Source organism: Maylandia zebra, linkage group LG18 (assembly GCF_041146795.1).
Source record: "Maylandia zebra isolate NMK-2024a linkage group LG18, Mzebra_GT3a, whole genome shotgun sequence".
Classification (NCBI taxonomy): Eukaryota; Metazoa; Chordata; class Actinopteri; order Cichliformes; family Cichlidae; genus Maylandia; species Maylandia zebra.
In genome coordinates this window covers 20,877,572-20,902,375 of record NC_135184.1, presented here as the reverse complement: position 1 = coordinate 20,902,375, position 24,804 = coordinate 20,877,572, and the positions used below count along the sequence as shown (strand labels likewise).

At 41.3% G+C, this 24,804-nt stretch overlaps 1 protein-coding gene across 1 annotated transcript in view; it reads right to left on the bottom strand.

The window, feature by feature from the left end:
• Positions 1 to 24,804, bottom strand: part of ece2a (endothelin converting enzyme 2a) — a 98,588-nt gene that overhangs the window by 72,217 nt on the left and 1,567 nt on the right. The gene's annotated exons all lie outside the window — the stretch shown is intronic.

Below are 24,804 nucleotides of genomic sequence, written 5' to 3'. Positions count from 1 at the left end.
AGGGGATTTATGAAAATCTGCAGTTCAACTCTCCTTTCTCCCAATCTTTCTTCCTTCATCCCTTTCCTTCTTTCCATCCTGCATTTTTAACCTTTTTTCATGAACCCAATAACTGATGCAAAGCTCCTCCCTCTTACTAGTGGCCATGCAATCTTAGCATAGCATTTTAATTAGCCAAAACAGGCCTGCTAACCTTTGCATTTCTTCATATGTTGGAGAAGTGTATATGTAGTTGCATTAAAAGCAGATGTACAAATGTTCAAAGGATGCGTTAAACAGAGTGTTTATTTGCAAGCAATTAGACCTCTAATGATAATGATATAACACGCCCAGCTAACTACTAACTAAACATATAAGTGACACTATGTTATTAGTATAACCTTTACACAGACTGCATATAAAAATGGACCTAGCCTCCATATGTGAAAAGTAAAGTCAGTGTGGAAGTGCATTAAACCATTCCTCCAAGTCTAAGAGTGTCTACAGTTTACATACACTCACCATGAACCTGAATATGATGGTAATTTTAGGCTTTTAATGCTTTCTGTGAATGATTGAACAACATACATGTTTACTGACTTTAGAAAAAAAGAATTGGGTCACACAGGGTCAGAAGTCTTCATACAGGTTAAAATGTATGCATGTATATGCATATACTCACAGAAATCTGCTGAAGGTTCTACAATGTCTTTTAACTTGACACCTCCGGGTTCTATTAAATCCTCATTAGTGAGCACACTTGACTGCAAGTGTTAGTTTCTCTTTGCCAGTATGAAATGATTGTTTGACAACACACACTGGATTGTCCAATGCTCAGAACAACAAGAAAGCCCAAGGGAAGATCAGCGAAGATCAAAGAAAATTACAGGCTTAAGGACTCTTGAAGCCATTTCTAAGCAATCACAGATTCCAAGATCATCACTTCAAACTGTTTTTCATAAGTACAAGTTATTCGAATGTGTCACCACTTTACTCAGGTCTGGAATAAGACCCAAACTGTATGCCTCAGATGAGATGAAGTTGGTTAGCATGTTCAGGAACAGCCCAGGAACCACTAAGGGCCAGGCCTGTCATGAAACTGCTGGAAAACCAGTGTCACTGTCCAATTTTACATTTACAGTCACCCACATGGACAAGCCAAATGCCTTCAAATGATGAGTTGAGACAAAGTTTGAGCTATGACACATGTTTGGAGGAGTAAAGATGAGATTTTCAAACCTAAGAGCACTGTTGTTTTGCTCTCAGTGGTACTGGTACACTGTACAAACTGGATGAAATACTGAAAAAAGAACTCCAAATTCATCAACTTCACCTCAAATGAACAACAAAAGGTTAAAACACAATTGGGTGTTCCAACAGGATGATAGTTTGCTAGTTTCAGGTCTCGTTTAAGAGAATGAATATTGATTTAATATGTATGGTCATAACCAGGGGTCGGCAAACTGCGGCTCCGCGTGGTTTGGGAAAATAAATTACAAGTATTTAGCTGAAGTGTATTTTTTCTGTTTTAAGTTCTTTTTAAACTTGTAGTTCTAAATTGGAAGATTATTGTGATATTGAAATATAAAAATAAAATTATATTTTATTATTTTTCGTCGCTCAAAATAAGAGTCACACTCGCAGAAGCCGGTGTACCCGCTGAAACGCTGTGCATTTACTGAGACTTTGAACCCAAGGTAGGCCAATTATGGATCTTCGGATCCACATTATGTCAGCAGCTCCACCGCGAACTATGTTAAAAACAAACACCGCTCACGCCGCACAGATGACTGCTTACAGTCCTGCGTAAAGATGAAAGTGACTTCACTGTGCGCAGAAGTTCAGGAGCAGAAGTCCCATTGTAAACATATCACGGCAGACCTGATGATGTTTTCATGAGCATGCTTTTCGGCATCTCTTTATTGACCACTTTTCACACACGGTTGCTGTACGCATACAGCCGGCTTTTCAGCTCACAGCCCGACAACACAACAGCAAAGAGAGCACAGACTTTAAGGCAGTGAGGCATGATTGCGGGTGCCGCTCAGGTGTGTACGCCTCCCGTGCAGCGGCACTGCAGACCACGCCCCGCCGCATACATTTACCATGTAAAATAAATATATATGATAAAATATATAAATATTTATGCAGAATTTTGCAAATATTTATTTTGCAGTTTTTTAGTAGCATAGTGCTTTTTTCCAATTATTTCTTAAAATTCAGGTCAAGGCTCTGCTACGCTCCAAAAGCCCAAAGGCAATATAAGGGTGGCAGTACACAACAGTTTTTCTTTGCTACATGGATCATTTTTTTTCAGCTGGGTGTCTTTCCTTTTTGTTATATTTCAAAATGTGTTCATTACATAAATAAAATGTAATTTTCTCTGTAGCACCTCATGGATTTCATAAGCAACACTCTTTAGTTGTTCACACAAAGCATAAAGGTAAAAAACAATATATACAGTGTTATCTTCATTTTAGATGTCAAAAAGTATTTGCGGCTCCCAGTGTTTTCTTTTGCGTGGAAACTGGGTCCAAATGGCTCTTTGGCTCTTAAAGGTTGCAGACCCCTGGTCATAACTATTCAACAGGTCATGCTTTAAAGTGTGTTACTTTGCGAGTGAGAGGTTGCTACTGCACGTAATTATTTTCTCAGTCACATTCTACACAGAAATACCAACATGTATGTGACACAGATATGGTCCTTGTTGGTTGTCCAACTCATCAGGCTCACACACAGAAACAGCACCTTTTTTAATTACAGCCGAACAGTCAAATTAATGCGTAACAATGTGTTTTTAAATAAATATTATCTTGGGGAGTAGGTAGCCATGGCAACAGGCAGAGCAATTGACTCTGCAGTGGTGATTTGGGTTTGTCTCTTGGTACTCTCGCTGACTCCAACATGATTTAACACTGTGGGGATGGTAAGGATTGTCTTGACAAACAATGTTGCATTAAAAAGATAAGTGGACTCAAATCTCATGGGTTTGTTGCTCTCAGTCTCACTTCACTAATCAGAAGTGTCTCTTTCTTTGTATTGTGTGAGCAAAAGCAAATGGTATTTCAAGACTCGGGTATGAAAAAAAAGGGAATTGCAATCTATGTCTGCAGACTATTTGCTCTCTGATTGCCTATATAAGCTAATGTGGACAATATATACACACAGCTAATAGGGCTAGTTAATCTCCCCAAATGGGGGACCCGTTATAGTGCAGCACAAAGTAAAAAGTACACTCTCACGACAGACTGCATTAGCCATATTCATGATTGCCACCACTGCTAGCAAGAGATTATTTTTATTTTTTAAGATAAAGTCAGTTATACTTGATCCACTTTAGGAGTGAAATTCCTCAGATTTATATACATTTCATACTACTTTGCCAACGTGGTGGCACTTCAGAGGTAGCACTTTTGTCACGCCATATCTTCAGGATGGACTCCTGGCATTTCCCACTGCTTACCCATCACTTATATCTTCCAGCAGCTGCCTGTCCACAGTACACCCCATCTGTTTAAGGGCCTGTCATGCTCTTGGGTCTTCGACCTGGTGTTTCATTTGTTGTGGACTATTGGTGCTATCTGTTGGATTTCAGTGATGACTAAGTACATGCTCTATACTATCATGTTCTGAGTTCAGTAATACCTGGTGCTTCTGAGTTTCATTATCTATATTTCGAGTTCAAGGTTTCTCATTTTATTATGTTAGTTCCCTTATGTGTCCTAGTCCTGTTTCGGTGTTTAGCCCATCTTGTCCCCGTATTTTGACTTTTTTTATGTGTAATGTTCGTGTATCTTTGTCCAGGTCAGTGTGTGCCATTTTATTTTGGTGGCATCCTGTCTCTTGTGTTTTGTATGTAGTTCTACTTCCTCTGTCTAGTTATCTGATAAAAATGTCAGCTGTCCTCCCACCTGTCGGCTGTTCCCCCATTATCCCCTGTGCATCTGTTCTCTCAGTCTTCCCCTTACTCATTGCCATGTCCTCCCTCATTGTTGTGTCCTCCCTTGCTGTGTGTTTTCCCTTTTGATTCAAAGTTCAGTTTTCCTTGTTTTTGGCTCACGTTATTTTGTACTTTGTACCTTTCAGTTTACCCCTCCTGTTTCTGAGTCTTGCTTTTGGGTCCATCTTTGCCAGCCACACAGCCTCGACAGCTGTTGCTCAACTTACATATAAAGGTGGTTGATTCGATTCTCCTCCATTTACTTAATCCCAAAATGCCCCATCTAAGAGTAGGAGTAGAAACACAAGCTCTTTCTTCCACAGACAGGCGACCCTGAATGTGCTAGCATGAAAGAGCTGAAGCAAGAGGAGAAGGTCCTCCACAGATTTGACAGGAGAAATTTCTCTTTAATGTCCAAATTTACTTGTGCATTTCATGGGTGATAACAGGATGATCCCTCAATCTGTATAGGAGTTTCACTGGATGAAAATGGTAAATGGACTGATTCTTATATAGCGCTTTTCTACACTCCCGGAGTACTCAAAGCGCTCTATACAACATGCCACATTCACCCAATCACACCCATTCACACAAGCACTGTCTTCTAAGTTTCTTAGTGCTTTCTAACTACCATTCATACACATTCATACTCTGATGAATGTATCGGAGAGCAATTTGGGGTTAGTATCTTGTTCAAGGATACTTGGCATGCAGACTGGAGGAGCCAGGGATCAAACCACTAACCTTCTGATCAGTAGATGACCTGCTACCTACCTCCTGAGCTACAGCCACCCCAATGACCATATTTGTGTAATGCGGCAGTTGACATGTTTAATGTAGATGAACATACTTATCAATTTCATGTCCATAAAACAGGTAAAGACCTTTAAAGTTTCTTAAGTATTCATACATCATCATAATAAATAGCTCATTGCATCTATCTGATGTTTTGTGTTTAAACCATCTTTGAAAACAGTGTTCACTTCAGACTTCAAATGGCTAATGATACTTTTAAATTCATTGTTTTCAGTAGAACAAACACACACATTCGTGTTGTATCTAATTTGAACGATTGCTCCAGTTATCTGCCGCACTATTAAAACACATGCTCACTCATCACTACAGTTTTTAGCACTTAGACCGAGCCAAAGTAAACCACGTGACTTACAGACGCAGCACAGACGCCAAGCTTTAACGATGTGCGAGATTCCTCTGAGCATTTCTATTTCTAGTTAACGCTATGGAACACAATAAGAGAGGGTACATTGTAATTTGAACATAGCAAGCAGTGTGACACTTTACCCTCACCCCTTTGATTATTATGTTCCACTCTAACATGGAAATGTCAATATTTCTAGCTCAGTTTGTGTTTAATTATTTATTCTTTTGTTTAGGTGTCATTTGTCTCTCTCTGGCATCCAATTATAGAGATGAGCCATGAGTCCAAGTCTTCAATCTTTATGCATTATACCGGACTGCAAGTAATTATTATCTTCATTATTAATTTAAGCTAGGGTAGGAAACATGTTTTCCCTTTGAAAGGAACTCATTTTTCCATGAGGTGGCTACGAAAACAAGAGGAAAACAAGAGTGACATATAACCAGACAGGCTGATGTTATGAAACTTTAGTTGCTTTCATATGGAGCTGTGGGTTTTTTCCTCATGTTCTAGCTGCTTACTATATTTATCTGCAGTTTGATGGTAGCTTTTTTAATTCTGTAGATTAAAATTATGTCATTTGAGTGGTAAGAGTGCACTAAAGCAACAAACATACAGCCTGTACAGCTGAACAGTGAACTGAAATTCAAAGCTCCATAAAGCAGAGGGGGAACAGAAATTAGTGTAATAAACGTCATCAAAGCTATTTGTTTTCAGCCATTGTTTTATAGCACAGCCTGTAGATATATTGTAATGTTACCAAACATTTCATTAGCAAACTGCTGATATGTAAGATGATCCGAATTAGTACTCATGTCAATATGCAAAGAGCTCAATCCCTGAATATGATATTGAAGTATTCAGACAGAAAGAGTAGCATGAACATTTATAACGAAAAGGGTTTAAAAGCAATTTGTATGCCAGAAACATCAAGCTTCAAGCCGAGCAGCACAAAGAGCGCCTCAGATTCAGGCTCGTTGAAGTCAGTCATGTGCATTGATTGACCAGAGGGTGCAGGTGGCCAGAGTCCACACACTGAGTGGCTTGCACCATTAATCAATTCAATCTCTCGCCACACATATCTCATTTCGCTCTCCCTCTGCTCTTTAACTTGTCTCAACAAACAGCCGCATTTACTTTCTGGTCAGTTCATCGAAACACTGAGAGCCACAGTAATATATACAGCCAGTGCAGAGAAAAGGTACCGAGAGCACGCGTCCTTGAGAGGAATTCAGCATGGTGCAGGTCACAGGTCACATTATTGCGTGGAATAATCAGATCTCCACGACTACATAATATCTCATGTAAAATTATTAACTGGATCGTTTCAGAGGAGCTGAAAATTATCATTATTACTATTAGTATTATTATTATTATCATCACGTATCTGACCTGTATGTGAACTTCAGATTCATTCTAACAATTTCATTAACAGAAAAAAAAGAACCAAGTAGATCCTACACATGACGCAGTCGACTGTGAGAACAAGACATTAACTGAAAATCAGAAATCGAGTTACATAAGTGTAGGCGTGGTCACAGACGTTACTTGTGATAAGAATTCATTGTGAAGGTGAATTTGTTCACCAGGCTGTGACAACTTATTCGATACTTCCAGACCCACCACACTGAAGTCATACCCAGATAAACATAGACAAATAAGGAGCGGCTGTTTTTAATAAAGCAGGTCTCACATTTCTCTCAGACTCTCCATAGTGTGTCACTATGGTGACAGCAGAAAGAGCGGTCATAGGGTTTATAATGTATTTATACAGCATTTCAGAGCTAAAAGTTAAGTATCCAAATGCCAATCATGCTTCACACCTCAATGTAACCTCATCCTGCAGCATCTGAAGGAGAAGGTTAGATCTGCTCCCTGACGATCCTTCATTACACAGTGTGATAACCTGTGCACAGTCAGAGGCAACAGAAACAGAACTAGCATGTGTTAGAAAGAGACAGAACAATCAAGAAAACTCTGCTGTTGATGAGAAACTGTAGTTCCCCCCCGTAAACAACAATTTGAAGACTTAAAAACAATTGGTCGAGTTATAAGGGCCATGAGAAATTACCCAGAAAAACTTTCACTAAACACTAAGAGGAAACTGCAATCTCAATTTTAAGTGAATAAAACCGGCAATTTTCTTTTTTATCTAGAATCATCCATCTTTTGTGTGTGTGTGAGAGAGAGCACGGTTATGTGTGCATCTGAGACGAGTGAGACCGCAAAGGCGAACGGAGAGTTACATAAGAACATCACGACCAAGCTAAAGTAACTCCGTTATGCATGGTATGTCAGAAGTAAGAGATGGAGAGGAGAGATTTAGAGAAAAAAGAAAAGAAAAGCACAGATAGAAGACTGGCACCGAGTCTACGAACAAGGCAGACTGAGAATTAGCAAATGACAAACAGACTCGTGGACGCACGATGACAGAGAGGCAAAAATGTTAGCAGACAAAAAGATATACTGATGGATATTCAGGCACATCACACAAACTAGGAGGACAGAGGGGCAGAGAGAGACAGACAGACATGTAGGCTGACATGAGGATGCAGAGGTGGAGGTGCAGGTCTGTTAAGTCTGTGCTTGCAGCATTACAAGCAGCATTATGTAAGATTGCTGAGGACTGCATCGCAGAACGCCAGCAGTCTCCTAAAAATCCTGTTCGACACACACACAAGCACATGAGAACAAAAATGCTGTATTTACAGACTTAGTTGCACTAATGGTCTTACGGACAAGGATGACGAGGGGATTTGGAGACATATGTGGAAAATATAGCACCGGTTCTGGTCTTATAGGCTGACATGCTAGAGGGAAGGAGTGAGAGGTTAATGTGGAAATGTTGGTCCTGCAATGGTAGCAGCTACGGACTGCCCATTTACCTGCAGAGACTATCTGTTGTCAGATGGGGACAGTCTTAACTATATGTGGTAAAACTGCTCTCGCTTGTGCTGTTGTTGGTCCATCAGCCAGCAGAAGAGGAGAAGCTATAGCATAAAAAGAGCTGAAGTGAAAACAAATGTTAAAAACATTGAAAAGTGTCCACTTTTTTCCCAGTGCCTGTTGTACTAGTAGCATTGGTTTTTTTTTGTATATATTAATTTTGTTTGCTTTGTTCAACTTAAAAATAAGGCAGATGTGAAAGGTAAAACTGAGGTCAGAGGTCAAATATGACACGATATTTGGATGAAAACTATAATGTGACATTTAGGGCGTTTTCACACCTATAGTTCTTTTACTCTGGTCTGAATCAGTTGATGAGTTTGTAAACTTTGCAGCTAGCTGCTAGCCCGTATAGATCTTTGCACATATATAGTACTGTCCCACACTGAGAATACAGAGCATACGTGGCTACAGAACAATTTTTTTAGGTCAAAGATGTAACGCAGATCCAGTAGTCGGGTTTGAATCGGGGTCAGATCATGTTCACAACTTTAAAAAACGCTCTGTAGTTCGTGTGGAACCACACTGAGACCACCTCCTCCAAAGGGTCTTGGTATGGTCGTTTAGGTGCGGTTCACACACCTGCACAAACACACTGCACATAGGGGGAAAAGGAACCTGAGTTCAATTTAAACGGAGTAAACACAGCAGGTGTGAAACCACCCTTAGAATCCGCATATACTTGTATTATTTCCTAAATAGTACCAATACAAACAACGGCAGCACAAATTAAGCATAGCTTTAAAGACAAAAGAGACTTTATGAATGTTTGAACTTATTTGACCTTGAAGAAGAGGTCAGATGTCCAAAGTAACGTCCCATATATCATTCCCTATATATTTATATGTTGTCAATGTAAACAACGGCAGTAATAGCTCTGTATAATATTATCACATTGACCTTCAGATCAATTTACTGGCCTTGAAGGAGAGGTCAGAGGTCAAATATGACATGATTATTTTAAATCTTTAACTGATTTTCTGTGTTGCACACCACACTTGTAAGAATCTCTCAGTTGTAACGCTTTTTGTTAGTTTTATTCCAATAAATCATTAGATAGACTTGGAGTATGTTATTACTAATGCTTACGTCTATGGTCTAGCTGGCTCTACTAAATGCTATTTAACAGACATCAGGTTGCTTTATGGCCTCACAGTGCTGTAAAGCACATCAATTATTCTTTAACATTTATGTTTCTTTAAGAGCACATTACCCAACAACATAAAGTTCATTGCCAATATCTCTGTGAAGTGTCCTTTAATTCAGAGACACGTAGCCAAAAGCACACCCACTCACAGGTGATTGAATTCGGTAACATTACGGCAGCAGGCTCACAGTGGCAGTGCGTCACCAGTGACAGCCAGAGGGACAGCAGTGACGCAAAAGCAGTGCTATTACCTAGCAGATAGGGCTTTCCCTGCTCGGAGCTATGTCATGATAGGATAATGGTGACACCGAGACTCACACAGACACAGTGATGAGCGCATCTCTCAGCGAGTAACAAAATCAAATTCTCAAAATGCTTTTTTTTCTGTCTTCCTTTGGTGACAGAGACAAAACACCCTTATCAGTTTTACTCCTCCATCTGTACAGCTTTTGTACTAAGAAACAGTGCCATTAAATGCATGCTTGTGGTTTCAGAGCATGCAGTGGATATACACGTAAGTTTGTGCCTTATAATATTGTTGCAGTAACATTGTAAGTAGTGCTGTCACTGCAGTGGCTGTGTGATATAACACTTCAAAACCGAGCCTGGGTTGCTGGAGACAGTGTACTCAGCTGTAACTGCGATCTTTGTGCTGCATCACCACATCTGAATATGCCTGAGTTATTACATCCAAGCACATCCTCATTTAACTTCACCAAAGAGCTTATCTTGAGTGAAAAATAATGTGTGTGACCATTAAAGTGAGTCATTTTAATGCTTTTCAGCCACAAGAACAGCACTGAGTGCCATTTCTAATGTCTCCTGCGCATCTGCATTGTACATTTTGTCATTTGTTACGCCCAAAATGAGCACTGCTAAGTCTTCATCAGTGCCTACAAGTCCAAGCCATTGCTTTAATATTCAGTGCTGAGTTCTCCAGACAGAGGCCGTCATTGTAATCACAGATGTAAGCGTACAAGGTCACAGAGAAGTGACGCTTTGTGCTGCAACATATAGCGATTGTCACAGCAAGGGAAGTTTGCCTCGTGGTATTCATGACAAAAGAGCAGTACGACTACGAACGCACTCAGATGACCCTTCTGTGAGGTCATCATGTCTTTGTGCACAACGCACAGCGAGCTCCGGCATGACACATCAGCTCTTGAGAGGTGACTCTAGCTGCAGATACACCTCTCAGCAGTCACTCTACCTTCCACCTCCTCCTCCTCCTCTGCTCAGGTTGGGGGAGGCAGAGTGGGGACAGGGAGGACAGGAAGAAATGAGCAAGAGGGGAGGGAGGGAGGAAGGACAAAAGGCTTAAGCAATGCAGGAGTGAGCAGTGCAGAAAGAGGTAAGGTGTTTTTGAAGCCCAGTCACCTGTATTTATATAAATTCTTCTCCAGTTTTGAGCTTGTTATAAAACCAGCAAATGTGCCCATCTCTTTAAATTCACATTAAAGCCTGCACTTTAATTTACACATTCACCCCTAGAAATACGCAGCACCATCCACTAATGCTTCAAAGAACATCTGCAGGCACTCATACAGGGCTGCAGCTGAATTAAAACTGCCATATGTGTGTCTCTCTGCATTACACAGAATTTTGCTTTAACAGCACCGAAAATAACATTTTGAACAATCTCCTGTAACAGCAAACCATCTATAATAAGCACGCCCATTACTCTGGATAATCCATCGACCTTGTGGGGAACGGTTTTTAGTGGAAAACTACCAATTAGATAGAGAGTGTGTTTGCAGGAGCCTGCTGTTTGCTCAGCTTATTGAGGACACTGTTTCCAGATAGCAGAGGTGCTGCTGAAATCATGCAATTCCTTCAATGCTGCAACCCCACAAAAACAATCTATTCACTGTCATTGTTTTTGTGTGGTGGCACTTCTTAAAACATACATCTCAAAGCTTGTGCATGTAAAGCAAATCTACCTGCATGATTAGACAGCAAAAACAGAGGTAAATAATACAGGACTGTTTGTCATCTGTAGAGACCGAATTACTCATTGTATTGTGCCACCAAATCTTTACTTATTTAACGTGCAAAAAGTACAGACACAGCATGTTTGTATATTATAATTCCCAACAGCTGCAACTGCAGTTCCCTGAATGGCCACTTGAGGGTGGCTGCAAAAATCTTTACTTTGACTTCAATGTGGAAATGTTTAAAACCTGGAACAAAAAAAATGGTTTGACTGCTATATTTCCACCTTAAACTGTACAGGTGATTTTTTACAAATAACTCACCCACTTAAACTGTATTAACCTGCATTTACACAGTGATGTGGCAACCAGATGCCACAGAAAGTCAATGACAATCAGCAACTTTTAGTGACTCTGTCCCCACCTTTGTCAACTTTTGTCAATTTTAAGGCAAGTGACTTGAGTGATTACAAAATACCAGCAAACAAATTTAAGGGTTACCTAGGCAACAAGAGCTTGGAATGTCCGCTAGCAACTAAACGTCAGCTTCAAAGCGTTGTTCACATTAGAAGCTTTATTATTTATTATACTTTAAGCAGTAATATAATTTTTGTGCCGTTGATCACATAACTTCAAACACATCAAGGCCAGAGGACTGATGAGTGAAAATCAAGTATCAAGTGTCTGTGAAGAGGGCTCATTATGGTTGCTGTAGACTCCCTGCAGTATTCGCTCAAAGTCTAAGCAGTAAGAAAAAGGGATCACAGAGTTTGTTTTCTCCAGAAAGTCTCACCTTGTCCAGCTGCTGGAGCATCTCCCAGTGTAAAAATTGGGAATCTCAGCTTCCGTGCGGTCATGATCATACGCTTTGTGTCTCCAACCCGACTGCAAAACATGTTCACCAACATCACTTTGACCACATCTACTTTTTCTAAATATACAATCTGTGTTTGTCTTATTACCTAAACATTATTTAGGTATTTGTAACTAGTGATGTATCACAATGTATTACCATTATTGACACATGCAAATGTTAGTGCCTTCTATAATATAGTGGTTAACTAATTCGCTTTGCAAGCAAAAGGTTCCTGGTTCAATTGTGTGGCTGTGGCACCAATGCTAACATGGTTTTGTGCCACAAACAGAGCACTAAAATAGTAAAAAATTGTTCCTTTTTAGTACCTCATCACTACCACTACCTCTGCTATATGACCCCAAAAGAGCGTATCACTTTCTTTTCCTTTTATACCTTCACCACATTTACATCTTTTACACCCTCCGTCCCCAACAGACCGGCTGACCGTGGCTCATAACAGCAGCACTCGTAAAATCATATTTGCATGCAGTTCACATTTGACTGAATCAAGTAGACTCATTAGTTTGCTGTATAATTTGCACTCTATGTGCATGAGTAACAGCCTTGAAATCTCTCCACTTCAAGCAGCCATATTATTACAGTAAGTGAATGAGTCAGGATAGTGGATGGACGCCGTGTGTGATCACCCCCACGGATGGTCTGTGGGAGTGACCGCACATTTCTCGCAAAGGATGTTTAGTGCTAAACATCAGTAAACACACTACCTTTAAACATACATCCTGTGAGCTGTTCCCACACACACACACACACACACACAAAATATCATTGGGCGGCGTTGATTTCATAATAAAAAAATCTTCGTATCCTCCCAGAACCAAAAAACTGCCGCTGCGACATAAGAAAATCTGCAGCACACAAAGACAGACGCACAAGCGACTCCCTCTGTGCTCTGTTTATCAGGCACAGGCACATCGATCATCCTTGCCTGGTTACCCGGGTAACCCCGTTATTATTCAAAGCACAGAGAACCAGCTTGCAGAGAGGCTGGCGTATGTGTGTGTGTGTGTGTTTGTGTGTGTATGTATGTGTTTGCTTGGTAGTGAGGATTCCCATTGGCTCGCAGGCAAAGGAGCCCCTTTTTCAGGTGTCTTCCATCCTAGCACCATCCCTGATCTGCATACCTGTGAGGCTGGACAATGACAGCTTCGGAACACAAAATTACAGCACAACTATCACTCCGATATCTATTCACTTCTTTTCATTTCTATCATCTACTACCACCAACGCAGCACCTCCTCACTGCTCCCCACTCCTCTCATTCTCATTCAGCATCTTTCCTTCATTTTCCTAACCCTTGCTTTTGCTGCATTTCATTCAACATGCACCGCTATCTGCTTGCTCACTCTCTTATTTTTCATTCACACTCTGCGGCTCCGAGGCTCATTCATAAACAGCACCACTCCTTACAGCAGCAAAAAGAAGGGAGGGGAAAGGGTGGATTGGAGGGAGGGTTGCCCCTACTGACTTACTGACTGCTGCATGGCGAGGGCTCCCTGAAAACTGAAAACAGCCAATGCAGAAGCAGAGAGGAGGGGAGGGTTCGGTAGCAGAGGAAGATAGTGGGAGAGCAGAGAGGATGGGGTAAGAATCTATACGCCTCAAGCTACACTCGCCTTCACCTCCTCTGTTCCCCCTTCGTTCTTTCATTCAGTCATTCATTCAAACCACCTTCCATTCACAGAGAATGCTCCTCTACTTCTGCAGTTTTTGTATCTGCTGAAGATGTTTCAGCTGATCTAAAGAAAAACATTGCAGTGGTGTTTGTGTGCGCGAGGCCAGAGGACGCTGCAGACAAAATAACCTTTGCTGCCTTTGCTCAGCAGCTCCAACTAACATGAAACTTATCAGAGCTTGTCTGTGCCTCTGGGACTAAACATTCAACACAGAATCACGTCACTAATAATTACATGAAATGCAAATAATACAACCTAAGGTAAGGACAGGAAGGGACAGGGTGGACTGAGCTGATACAAGCCTATCGTCTCAGGCAAGCGCCACCTTCAGATGCCACAGGAAGGAAGGGTTGCAAACAATAAAAAGGACGGGCAGGCGTGAAATGGTCGAGGCTTGTCTCTGGGTTTTGTTATTGCTCTGAAAGCTAGCTGTTCCTCACAGTTCTGCGGCTGTTGTTATTCCAACAGTGGGGGGGAGCTGTGTGCACACACGCATGTGCTCGTCTATGTAAAAACGGTCCAATCTACATCTACAATTGTTTTGCTTCATTTGCTCAGCTGCAATCAAAATTTATGCTCCCCTCTGCTCATTTATTTAGATACTTACAAATTAGGAATTTTGTTAAACACTCTTTTACCCATCTGGATGTGGAAATCACCATCTCCTCCATTGTTCAGGGTTTGGCTACGTGAGATGATTGCTTGTTTGTATAATGAAGAGGTTTGTTATCGTTTGGCTGACACACATTTTAAGTTTGTCGAAATCTGGGGCACTTTTCTCAATCATATTAATGGGAATTCAACATAAACTTTAACCCGTTTGACTGCACTTTGCGTTTGTGTGAAACTGCACTTCTGCTGGACCCTGATTCCTTCCTGGACATGTTTCCCACATCTTCTGGTCTTGGTGAACTCTCTGTTGCCCTGTCTAAACTCACACAGAAGATCATCTTCTTTGGACAATGGTGTTTCTTTTGAACTTTTGATTTGTACTGGCTAACTGATGTATTTTCTTTTTTTATTTATTTATTTTTTTATTTATTTTATTTTTTTGTTTGGTTTCTGTTTTTTCTTTTTTTTTCTGTGCTTAAATGTTATTGTTTTTGAATATTATGTCCTTTGTCTGGTGTGACGTTATGTAACTTTGAACTTAAAATCTTATAAATAAACATTTTTTTAAAAAAACGGTGCGATAAGAGAAAAGGAAGGGTAGGAAATAATAAAAAAAGGAAAGAAGGATGAGTGGAAAAGTGAGCAGCTGCCAAAAAAACAGGCAAACAATACAAAAACTGCAAGAAGTGAGAAATGAGGGTTGAACCTCTTGTGAGCACAAGCGTATCTGATATGAGCTGAATCTCCTGACAGCTGCTAAGACATACAGTAACTCCTGACTTCACAGATCTTACTCTACCACACACTCCCTGTGATGCCAGTGATTTTCCATCCCATCAGCATTTTCAGTCTGTTCATTTGAATGTGTGCCTGTTTTTAATACAACAGGAAGAAAAATTATGATTACCTTCACTAAAGGCGTCGCTGCTACTGCTGAAATTACATCCTGCTGCCTACTCCACATGCTCCTACATCTCACAGGTTCTGTATAAAGTTATTTGAAAAAATAAGTTGATACCCATAGAAATAAATGCCTTTCCTTTTACCTACACTACATATCCAAAAATATTTGCTCGTCTGCCTTCATCCACATATATATTTGAGTGACGTCACGTCCTAAATCCGTATGGTTTATTATTATGTGGGTGCACCGTTTGCAGTTGCAACATCTTCAACTTTTCTGGGGAGGCTTTTCCACAAGCTTCGGAAGTGTGTTTATCGACTTTTTTGACCATTCTTCAAGAAGTGTGTTTGTGAGGTCAGACACTGATGTTGGAAGAGAAGACTCCTAAAGGTATTCAGTAGGTTTAAGGTCAGGACTCTGTGCAGGCCGGTCAAGTTCTTTCACACCAAACTTGCTCGTCTGTGTCTTTTTGGACCAGACATGGTGCAGTCATGTTGGAACAGGAAGGGACCATTCCCAAACTGTTACCACAAAGCTGAGAGCATGAAATTGTCCAAAATGCCTTGATATGCTGAAACATTTGGAGTTCCTTTCACTGGAACTAAGTTGGGCCCAACCCCTGAAAAACAACCCCACACCACAATCCCCCCGCACCAAACTTCACACTGCCAGAACCGTTGTCCTGGCAACCGCTAAACACAGACACATCCATTGGACTGCCAGAAGGAGAAGCGTGATACGTCACTCCAGAGAACACCACTGCTCTTGAGTCCAGTGGCGTGCTTTTCACCACTGCATCAAACACTCTGCAATGTGCTTGGTGATGTAAGGCTTGGATGCAGTTGCTCGGACATAGAAACCTGTTATATGAAGCTCTCTGTGCACTGTTTTTGAGCTAATCTGAAGGCCACATGAAGTGTGGCCTTCAATTTCATGAAAATTTCATGAAAATTTCATGACTGCATTTGTTGCACAGTAACATGCTGGAATTCATCCACAAATGTTTGTAGAAGCAGTCCGCATGCCTAGGTGCTTGATTTTATACACATGTGACCATGAAAGTGATTGGAACACCTTAATTCAATGATTTGAATGTGTGAGTAAATACCTTTGGCAATATAGTGCATCTGCTAGACCTAAGTTGACCAATAACATGATGAAATGTCGACTTCTAGTTGATATTCAACTCTTAGAAGATGGCATCACATTGGGTTGGGATCAGACAGGATGCAGAATTCAAAGAAAGACTGACTGCCCAGTTCCTGAGGTAGCATGGTAATGAAGTATCAAAGACTCTCCTGAAAACCTTCTTCAGAATCTTTGATCTGAGCCAAATATGAAGACTGTTACCATAGCTCAAACACAAAACTCTAACGTGGCATAAAAGGCGTTTTCCCATGTTTTCTATGATGGTCAAATATGCAAGCATCTTAATTTAGTTGCATGTGCTCAACAACAGACAGAGTTACCTGCATATCCTGCGATGAAATAATGTTGGCTCAGGATTTCTTTTTACATCAGATGGTCACCTTACAGGATGGTTTTCCTTCAGTAATGGACAAATTGGCAGTTGTTTGAAATTTCTTTAAAATGATTTTAACTTCTTTTTGGATCATTTGCCAGAAATCTCCACAAACCTTTTTTTCATCAGGCCTTAGAGAACATTTTAAATCTTGGCATGCACGTGTGCCAACTGTATCGTTGTAAGGAGCTTCCAATCACTGACATCTAATCCTGAAAACCTATAACTTTATAGCTCTGAATGTGCGGGTACCATACAGAAGAATGTATTTTCAACAGCAGATTTACTGATTGTTTCACAGGACTGCAGGGGTTACACACTGAGGATATCAGGTTGGCATTGCTCAGTTGTGTATGGTTTGCATCCATCTGTTAACTTTGAGGTAGGTCACTCCTGATCTTAGACATCACCTTTATTCTATAACGAAACATGTCTATCCTAATCGTAGTGTCTGACTGTCAGGATGACAATGTTCCCATCCATAGTGCACAAAGGGGTTACAGGTTTTGGACTAATTTCCACCACCTCAGTAAAATCACGGAATGAGCAAGTCAAATCATGCACCCATATGTAGAACTGGACTGACAAATGTGTGACCATCCTAACAGCAAACACTGGAAAACAAGCACATCGGTGGGAAGAGAAAGTACAAGTGAGGTGACGGTAGGTAGAGAAAGGTGATGTAAGACAATGAAGACAAAATAGTGTAAGTAATAGTGTTTGCTAATGGTACCCAGTCATATTCGCAGTGCGAATATGAGCAGTAAATTTAAGTCAGAGTCATAACATCACAAACTCACCACCTCCTATCATCGGTTTTGATGTACATTTTATCTAGACAAATAAATGTATATCAGTATGTAACAGTACATACTTGAGGGTAACTTTAGTATGTTATTACTGCTGCCCACCTGCAGTACCTTTGCGGCCCACCATGGGGCCCACACTTTGAGAATCACTGGTGTAGAACAAAATATGAGAAGAGAAAGGAGACTATAAGAGGTTGCATTGTGTGTAGTAATGTTCTGTATATAAAGACATAGCGTCATTGTAGTCAAAGCAGGGGGCCAGAGATAGTCACTCAACAGCTGACTGTACAGTCACACGGGTAATCTTACAATACTTCCTTTGTCAGTAAACACCCCTTACATCACCCCTGGGAACTAAAAGCACCCAAAAATGATAGAGCAGTGATGTCAGTGGATGGGCTAAAAAAAGGGGTGCAACACTGAGCATATAGGGAGATGAAACATGAGGTAAGGTGCAGATAATAAACAAAGAGTAAGTCAGAAGGTTTAAAAAAACCTTTGCAAGAAAAAATTTAATAATAAATGATCAAAACTTCTATTGATTAGTTTTGTGGTATACATGTCAAAAACCCAAAGATGACCTCTTGAAGAACTTTGCTGTTTCATTATCACTTCAATACACAAAGATATGTAGTTTACTATGAAATACAACTGAGAACAACAATAGCTAACTACCAAGAAGCTTGAGTGTGTGTGTGATAAGCATATCTGCTTAAGAATTGGTTGAAACAATTGATCATTTATTATAGTAAAAGCAAAAATCTGCAGATTTTTTGTTGTGTGTGTGTGTGTATGTGTGTTATTCTACGAAAGTAAAGTTTTCATCAAAGCTTTCCTCCTGCTACACTTCATTTTAACATTCTTCTGATGTTTAAACACATGCATGCCTTCAGTATGTAAGTACACCTTCGGACCCTCGGAGGCAGCTTTTAGTCTGAGGGGAGATCGCATGTCATGCCCTCTGTGTAGGTGCATGGATACTATTGGGATACTACCACAAACACATCTAAACTATACACACACACACACACACTCACACTGAGGATGAAAGAGCCATTACATCATCATCTCTCGCCTTGGGGAAGGAACCATGAGCACACTGACCACTAGGAGATGTGGGGTCATTACATCACTGGCAGCAGCCTGGAGCAGGCAGTAAAAGAGGGAGCCGTGTGTGAAGTGGAGCGTGTGTGAGCTGATCATTGCTTCGTATTATTGCTAAGTGACACACTGGTCAGTCGGGGGGGTCGGGGACTGCTTGATGCAGCGCTGTAACACAGACCACCCCAGGCCAGTCGACTGCAGCGATAACACATTACGAGGCCACACACGACTTTAAAAATAACAATTACTGAACCTGCGGTTCAGTTTAGTTTTTCTGTTTTTTCCCCGCAGGAGCATTTCATAACTGTAGCCCTATTCATAATCCAGCATGCTTCAATATCGGTGCTTTCACAGCAAGTACATTATTACTTGGGGGTCATCCTTATAGAGATGTTTTTGAACTCTTGTATTATTTTAAAGCAGAAGCAACACACAATGTCAATGTGCTTGAAGTGGGTGTCTGAAGTAGGCAATGCAGCATCCAAGCAGGATGTGTGATTGTAAATGATCTTACCGCCTTGTTGATCATGAGGGACTACGGGATCAATACTGTATTTTGAGTATTCTTATGTAAAGCGGGAAAACAGTATCTACACTGTTAGAGGACATAAATGTTCATGACACCTCGAAAGAAAAATGTTAGAAAAGCATATGATCGGAAGGATAGAAAGGAAAAACGTTTTCATAAAGGTACAGTTTGTAAAATGTCACCACTAGGTGTCAGTAGATTGCAGTCAATCCAATTCTGTTTTCTTTCTTTTTTTGGGACTTGGAAACTTAAGTCAGAAACTCTCATAAGATAAGAGAATATATTCAAACTGTTTATCAGAAGAGAAGTGTGATTTTAAGGATACTCTACCCTAGCATTGGCTAATGTTAGCTTATAACGAGTTGTTGTTATTGTTTAGCCGGCTCACTGTTAGGTATCCAGAGTTGGGACAGTTGCGTAGAAGAGGATGAGATGAAGCAGAAACATCCTTAACTGTGGTTCATGCCACCACACCTGACCAACGTTTATCGGCAAGGTAAGGTTTTTGTCTTTTTACTGCATCATGCACAATATTACCAGACTTACATTTTTAAGTAGAAAAGTAAAACACCACAGATTGCACAGCTATTACCTGGATGATTGCGCAGGCATCAAGACATCAGAGTTCAAAGAGTAAGAGGCGTGGCCCGAAATGTCTTTTTATGTAGTGTAGACCGCATTCTCACACCAGTGTCTGACTACACAGGTTGATATTAATTCATTTACTTTCAGATGAGAGGAACTGCTGAACACGAGATTATTACAAACTCGACTAATGTCAAAAGGCAGAATTATGGTTACCAAGAAGGTGGGAAAAGAAAAGAGGATGCTGGGAAGCCTGCCTTTCGAAGCGACGTGTGAAAGAACTACAGAAGGAGCAAACAGGTAAACAGAGAAAGAGAGATTTCCAACAAGGTGTGATAAGACAGTCTACAGATAAATATGAAATACTGTGAAATACATTTTTTTTTAAGATAATTGAAGGACAAAGACATTAAAACTGCCAAACAGGATGCAGCAAAATGTTCGAGAGCTCTCTCATGCATCTCCCTCTGTATGCCTCTTCTCTTTCTCTCCCCGTGCTGTACAGACTATCTTAATGGAAATCACCTCTCCATCTGAGACAGATGAGTGGCCCCAATCTGATTAGTTATTTACCTTCCTTCCATTTCCCTTTGTTCACTCATTAACACACAAAAACCACAGCGGCATTTTGAATCTCTCTTTAAGTCTGCCCTCCTCTACATCAAGTTATGCGCTGGTTTTTGTGTCATTTTACAGAAGCCGATAATCTCTATGGGTTTAGTGCCTTTACAAATGAGTGTGGCCGGTGCAGTATGAGCATTTAAGAGATCTTTACCACACATGAGGGCTTCCCTGTATAGCTAAGCATCTGTGCACGTGTGCTGTTGAAGAAGACGCTACACATGCTGGGTCATAAAAATGCATGAGACCGAGAGAACAGACACGGAGACATGAGAGCTCCCAAGCGATATAATGGCTCTCCTTTGGGTTTAAATCAGCACGAAGAATGTGTTACCTGGTGCAGTGTAATGCAGAAGAGGAAAGAGTACCTATTTTATATCTCAGACTCTAGAGCCTCAGAGCCCACTCACGCCTCTGCTGTAGGTGGTGCTGTGACACACACCAACAAAATGAGGCTGAATACTATAGTTCTAACTTATAGCTTAAAAAAAGAAAAGAAGTGTCTAACTAGCAGGGCGACAGGCCATCAGCATCCAACCTAAAACCTCCGTGCCTAACAAATTTATCTGAATAAGGGGCCATTAAACTACAAAGCCTTTTGCTGAGAAATGAGTACCCAACTTTAGGAGGTTTGGCTCCGCCGAAAACACAACAGAAAGCTCCTGTCTCTCCCTGACACACATTCAACAAACCCCTCTAACACACTGTGCATGCATCACCCAGGCTTACAGCAGCCCTCTGTGCCTCTCAGAAGTAATAACAGCCTGATAACAAACAACTTTAAAGGTGCAATTTCAGCTTGATGGACTTTAACTAAAACTAATTCTGGTGATAGACAACAAACAAAACTCATCTGCAGTATTTACACTGTCCAAAATCTTTCTTTGTAAGAGAGATTCATTAGTGCATCAACTAAAAGCGTACAGCTGTATTCTCAGTCAGTAAAAAGGGCAAATAATATATACAAACATAAATTATTTCTCTGGCTTCAAATAAATATCATAACATCAAGAAAGCACTACCATAATTGTTCTAATAGCCAGATGCTAAGTGGTTCTCCAGCCACATTCTTTATGCTGACTTAAGTGTATGCTGAACAACCAGAACACAGTGTTCGCTATTCAAATGTTTATGTGACAGAGCAGCAGGACCATAAACAAAACTGTATTGCAGGTGGTGTGGGGGTGTAGATTCATCTTGATACAACAGTGACATCTTGTGGGCACTTACAAAAATGCTACTCCAACAAAACCCATTTAACACACCAACCACACAATCAAGTATTGCTTCTCTTAAAAATAAAGCATAAAATCCACCTTATTCAGATGAGTATTTAGTATGACCTGCAGCAATGTTTTTAAACACAACCTGATAGGATTATTCGCCACTAAATAATACGAAATACTAAATATCTTTACAAAGGAAGGATGGTTACTCCTGTTTCCTTTTACCAAAGAGTCCAAGTACTGAAATTTAGCACTCAGTTCATTATGGAAGCTTGCTTCCACCACTGAGAAAAACAAAACATTTTTTTTTCATCCACAAGTCATAATTTCAGGCTAGCATCTCAAAACTTTGACTGCAGAAGAACACTGCCGCTAGCTAACTGCTCAGCGCGGAAACAGCACAGCAACAAATGGTAAAAGGCCTGTATTTATATAGCGCTTTACTAGTCCCTAAGGACCCCAAAGCGCTTTACATATCCAGTCATCCACCCATTCACACACACATTCACACACTGGTGATGGCAAGCTACATTGTAGCCACAGCCGCCCTGGGGCGCACTGACAGAGGCGAGGCTGCCGGACACTGGCGCCACCGGGCCCTCTGACCACCACCAGTAGGCAACGGGTGAAGTGTCTTGCCCAAGGACACAACGACCGAGACTGTCCAAGCCGGGGCTCGAACCGGCAACCTTCCGATTACAAGGCGAACTCCCAACTCTTGAGCCACGATCGCCCAACAACAACAACAACACACAGGGCGCCCTCTGACCCCGGAAGGACACATCGTCGCAGCGAGAGGGCGTCACCTGTCACTATGGCAACATAAACAAAACATAACTGTACAAACAGAACCCCCGAACAGCCCTGACCCGCTACATAGCCCCCACCTAAGGGGTCAGTCGTCCCCGACGACCCCATTATCCCACACAAAGTCCTGCAAATGTCCAGGTGCCTTCTTTTGGCGCACCGGCCGGTCACGACCGGCGGGAGAAAAGTCACTCGGGTCAGAACATGGGGTGCCACCATCATCCCACTTCTGACACCAATGTGGCGAGCTCAGACAAGGAGGAGACGGAGGTATCGTTTGGTCTTGCTTCCCGTGAGCTAGCCAGGGAGCACAGCCGTTTATTGACATCTGCAGAAGAACACTGCCTGTCACTGCCGCTAGCTAACTGCTCAACGCCAACAGCACAGCAACAACAACAACAACACACAGGGCGCCTCTGACCCCGGAAAGACACACCGTCGCAACGAGAGGGCGTCACCCGTCACTATGGCAACATAAACAAAACATAACTGTACAAACAGAACCCCGAACAGCCCTGACCCGCTACAATATATATCCTGCTGCTTTTACACACGCACTCACATAACTTTTGCTCAGCGATTCTCTGCGCGATCAACCTCTCACATGTTTAAGCTTGCTGCGGGAGATTTCACTTGTCATGTTTGCATAGTAAGCTAACGATTGATAAGATGATGTCGAGGAATTGGTGCGCAAATTATCATCACTCACCAATCAGTGTTGTCGCTCTCTATACACAGTTCGCGCGATTGCAAAGTGAAAGCAAAAAACAAGCGCAAATTCAAACGCGATTTCAATATGTCACATATTGACAGTGACTCACCGATGCCAATGACATAATTACCCAGCTACATTTCCGAAAGAATGCAAAAGCATTGACATATATTTTTCCTTCCCACGATAGGCCGACGGGCAGGGCAGAGATAGATTTTGGTAGCCCGACTGGAAAAATCGCTAGCCACGGTACGTCGGGCTAGTGATTTTGCAAGCCCTATATCTGATTGAGGAATCACTCATCTTTGGAAAAGAGAGTTTATTACAGAGAAATGGCTCTTTCCAAAATAAAAGCTATAATACACGCTTCTTCTGGGCTATATTCTCAGCAGCATATTAAACATATCAGGTCCCCATAAGGATAATCATGTGCTAACGGCTGTCTAAATGACTCGGGTAAAGTTTGTAGCATGCCTGCTTGTTGTTTTTGTCTGCTTCCACTTGTCTTTGCACTAGGATGATGTCGGTGTAAATGTGCAGTCATATTTGTTGTGTTCCCACTAGTGCTGTCAGCGTAAATCTCGTTGAAATGACGTTAACGCCACAACACGGCAAATCTCCATTAACGAGCTACCGCAGATCGCCTATGCATGGGGCTGGACGGCCAACACGTTAACGAGCTAACTGTGCTAACACACTAGCTCCCACCCATGTAATTGAGCATTGCGTGGCACATCCAACATACTGTTTTACTTTAGTACTTTAGTCCATGACGCGCTTACCTTCAGGGTCATACGTCACATGAAAACCAAAATAGTTCCAAACGCCAGATCTGAATGAGGGTGGGGGAGGTCCATGTTGCAAGGAGAGCTTAACTTCTGTCTCGCTAGCTTGCCCTGCGCTCAGTGAATCTGCGTTCGACTACTCCGCCCAGGCTGCACTGTCGAGCGCAGATCCACCGAGCGCATCGTCAGAAGGAAAGTTGATAAAATAAATTAAAAATTTATTTTGTATTGTTCGATACATAAGGCAGGTGGAAGAAAATCCTCATTTAGCATGTGTATTTAGATCGTTTTTGATTCTCACATTTTGGTGTAAATGTGAGGAACCACAGCACAATAATATGCAAATGTATGCAAATCAAATCAGATCATCTACTCCATTAGAAGAAGGTTTGTGCTCGTTTATATTGTTTTCGAGGATTCTGTCAACATAACAAATGAGTCACAGTAACAGACACCAGCGTGATGATATAACGTTTTATAAACACTGGAGATTTTTTTTGTCTAAAATAAATGTCCCAGACGCCGCACGATTTGCCAGTTTTCTGATGTACTGGGTTTTATCATGGTTGTTGATGTTTAAAGAAAATTGGCCATTTTCAGTTAATACTGAGCTCCAAGTAAAGGACCCGATTTAAAAACTCTCTTCCTCTCATGCAGCCACATGTTAACTGCATTAATACTTTTCATGTCAGAGTACTCAGGCCACTTCCATTTCTATGCAAACAGCTGCCTGGCTGGATTTAATTAATAACAGTGATTATAATGGCAGTAATGACAACCGTGAGGGTGATATGCGACAGTCCTGATGAGAAACGCTGGCAGGGATTTGTCCCTTTATGTGACAGCACACAGCGGAGAGGTGACAAGAAGCGGGGGCGAGAGATGAGGCCCGACATGTGACACAGATCTGCCATTCAGTTCAAGATTTCCGACCTC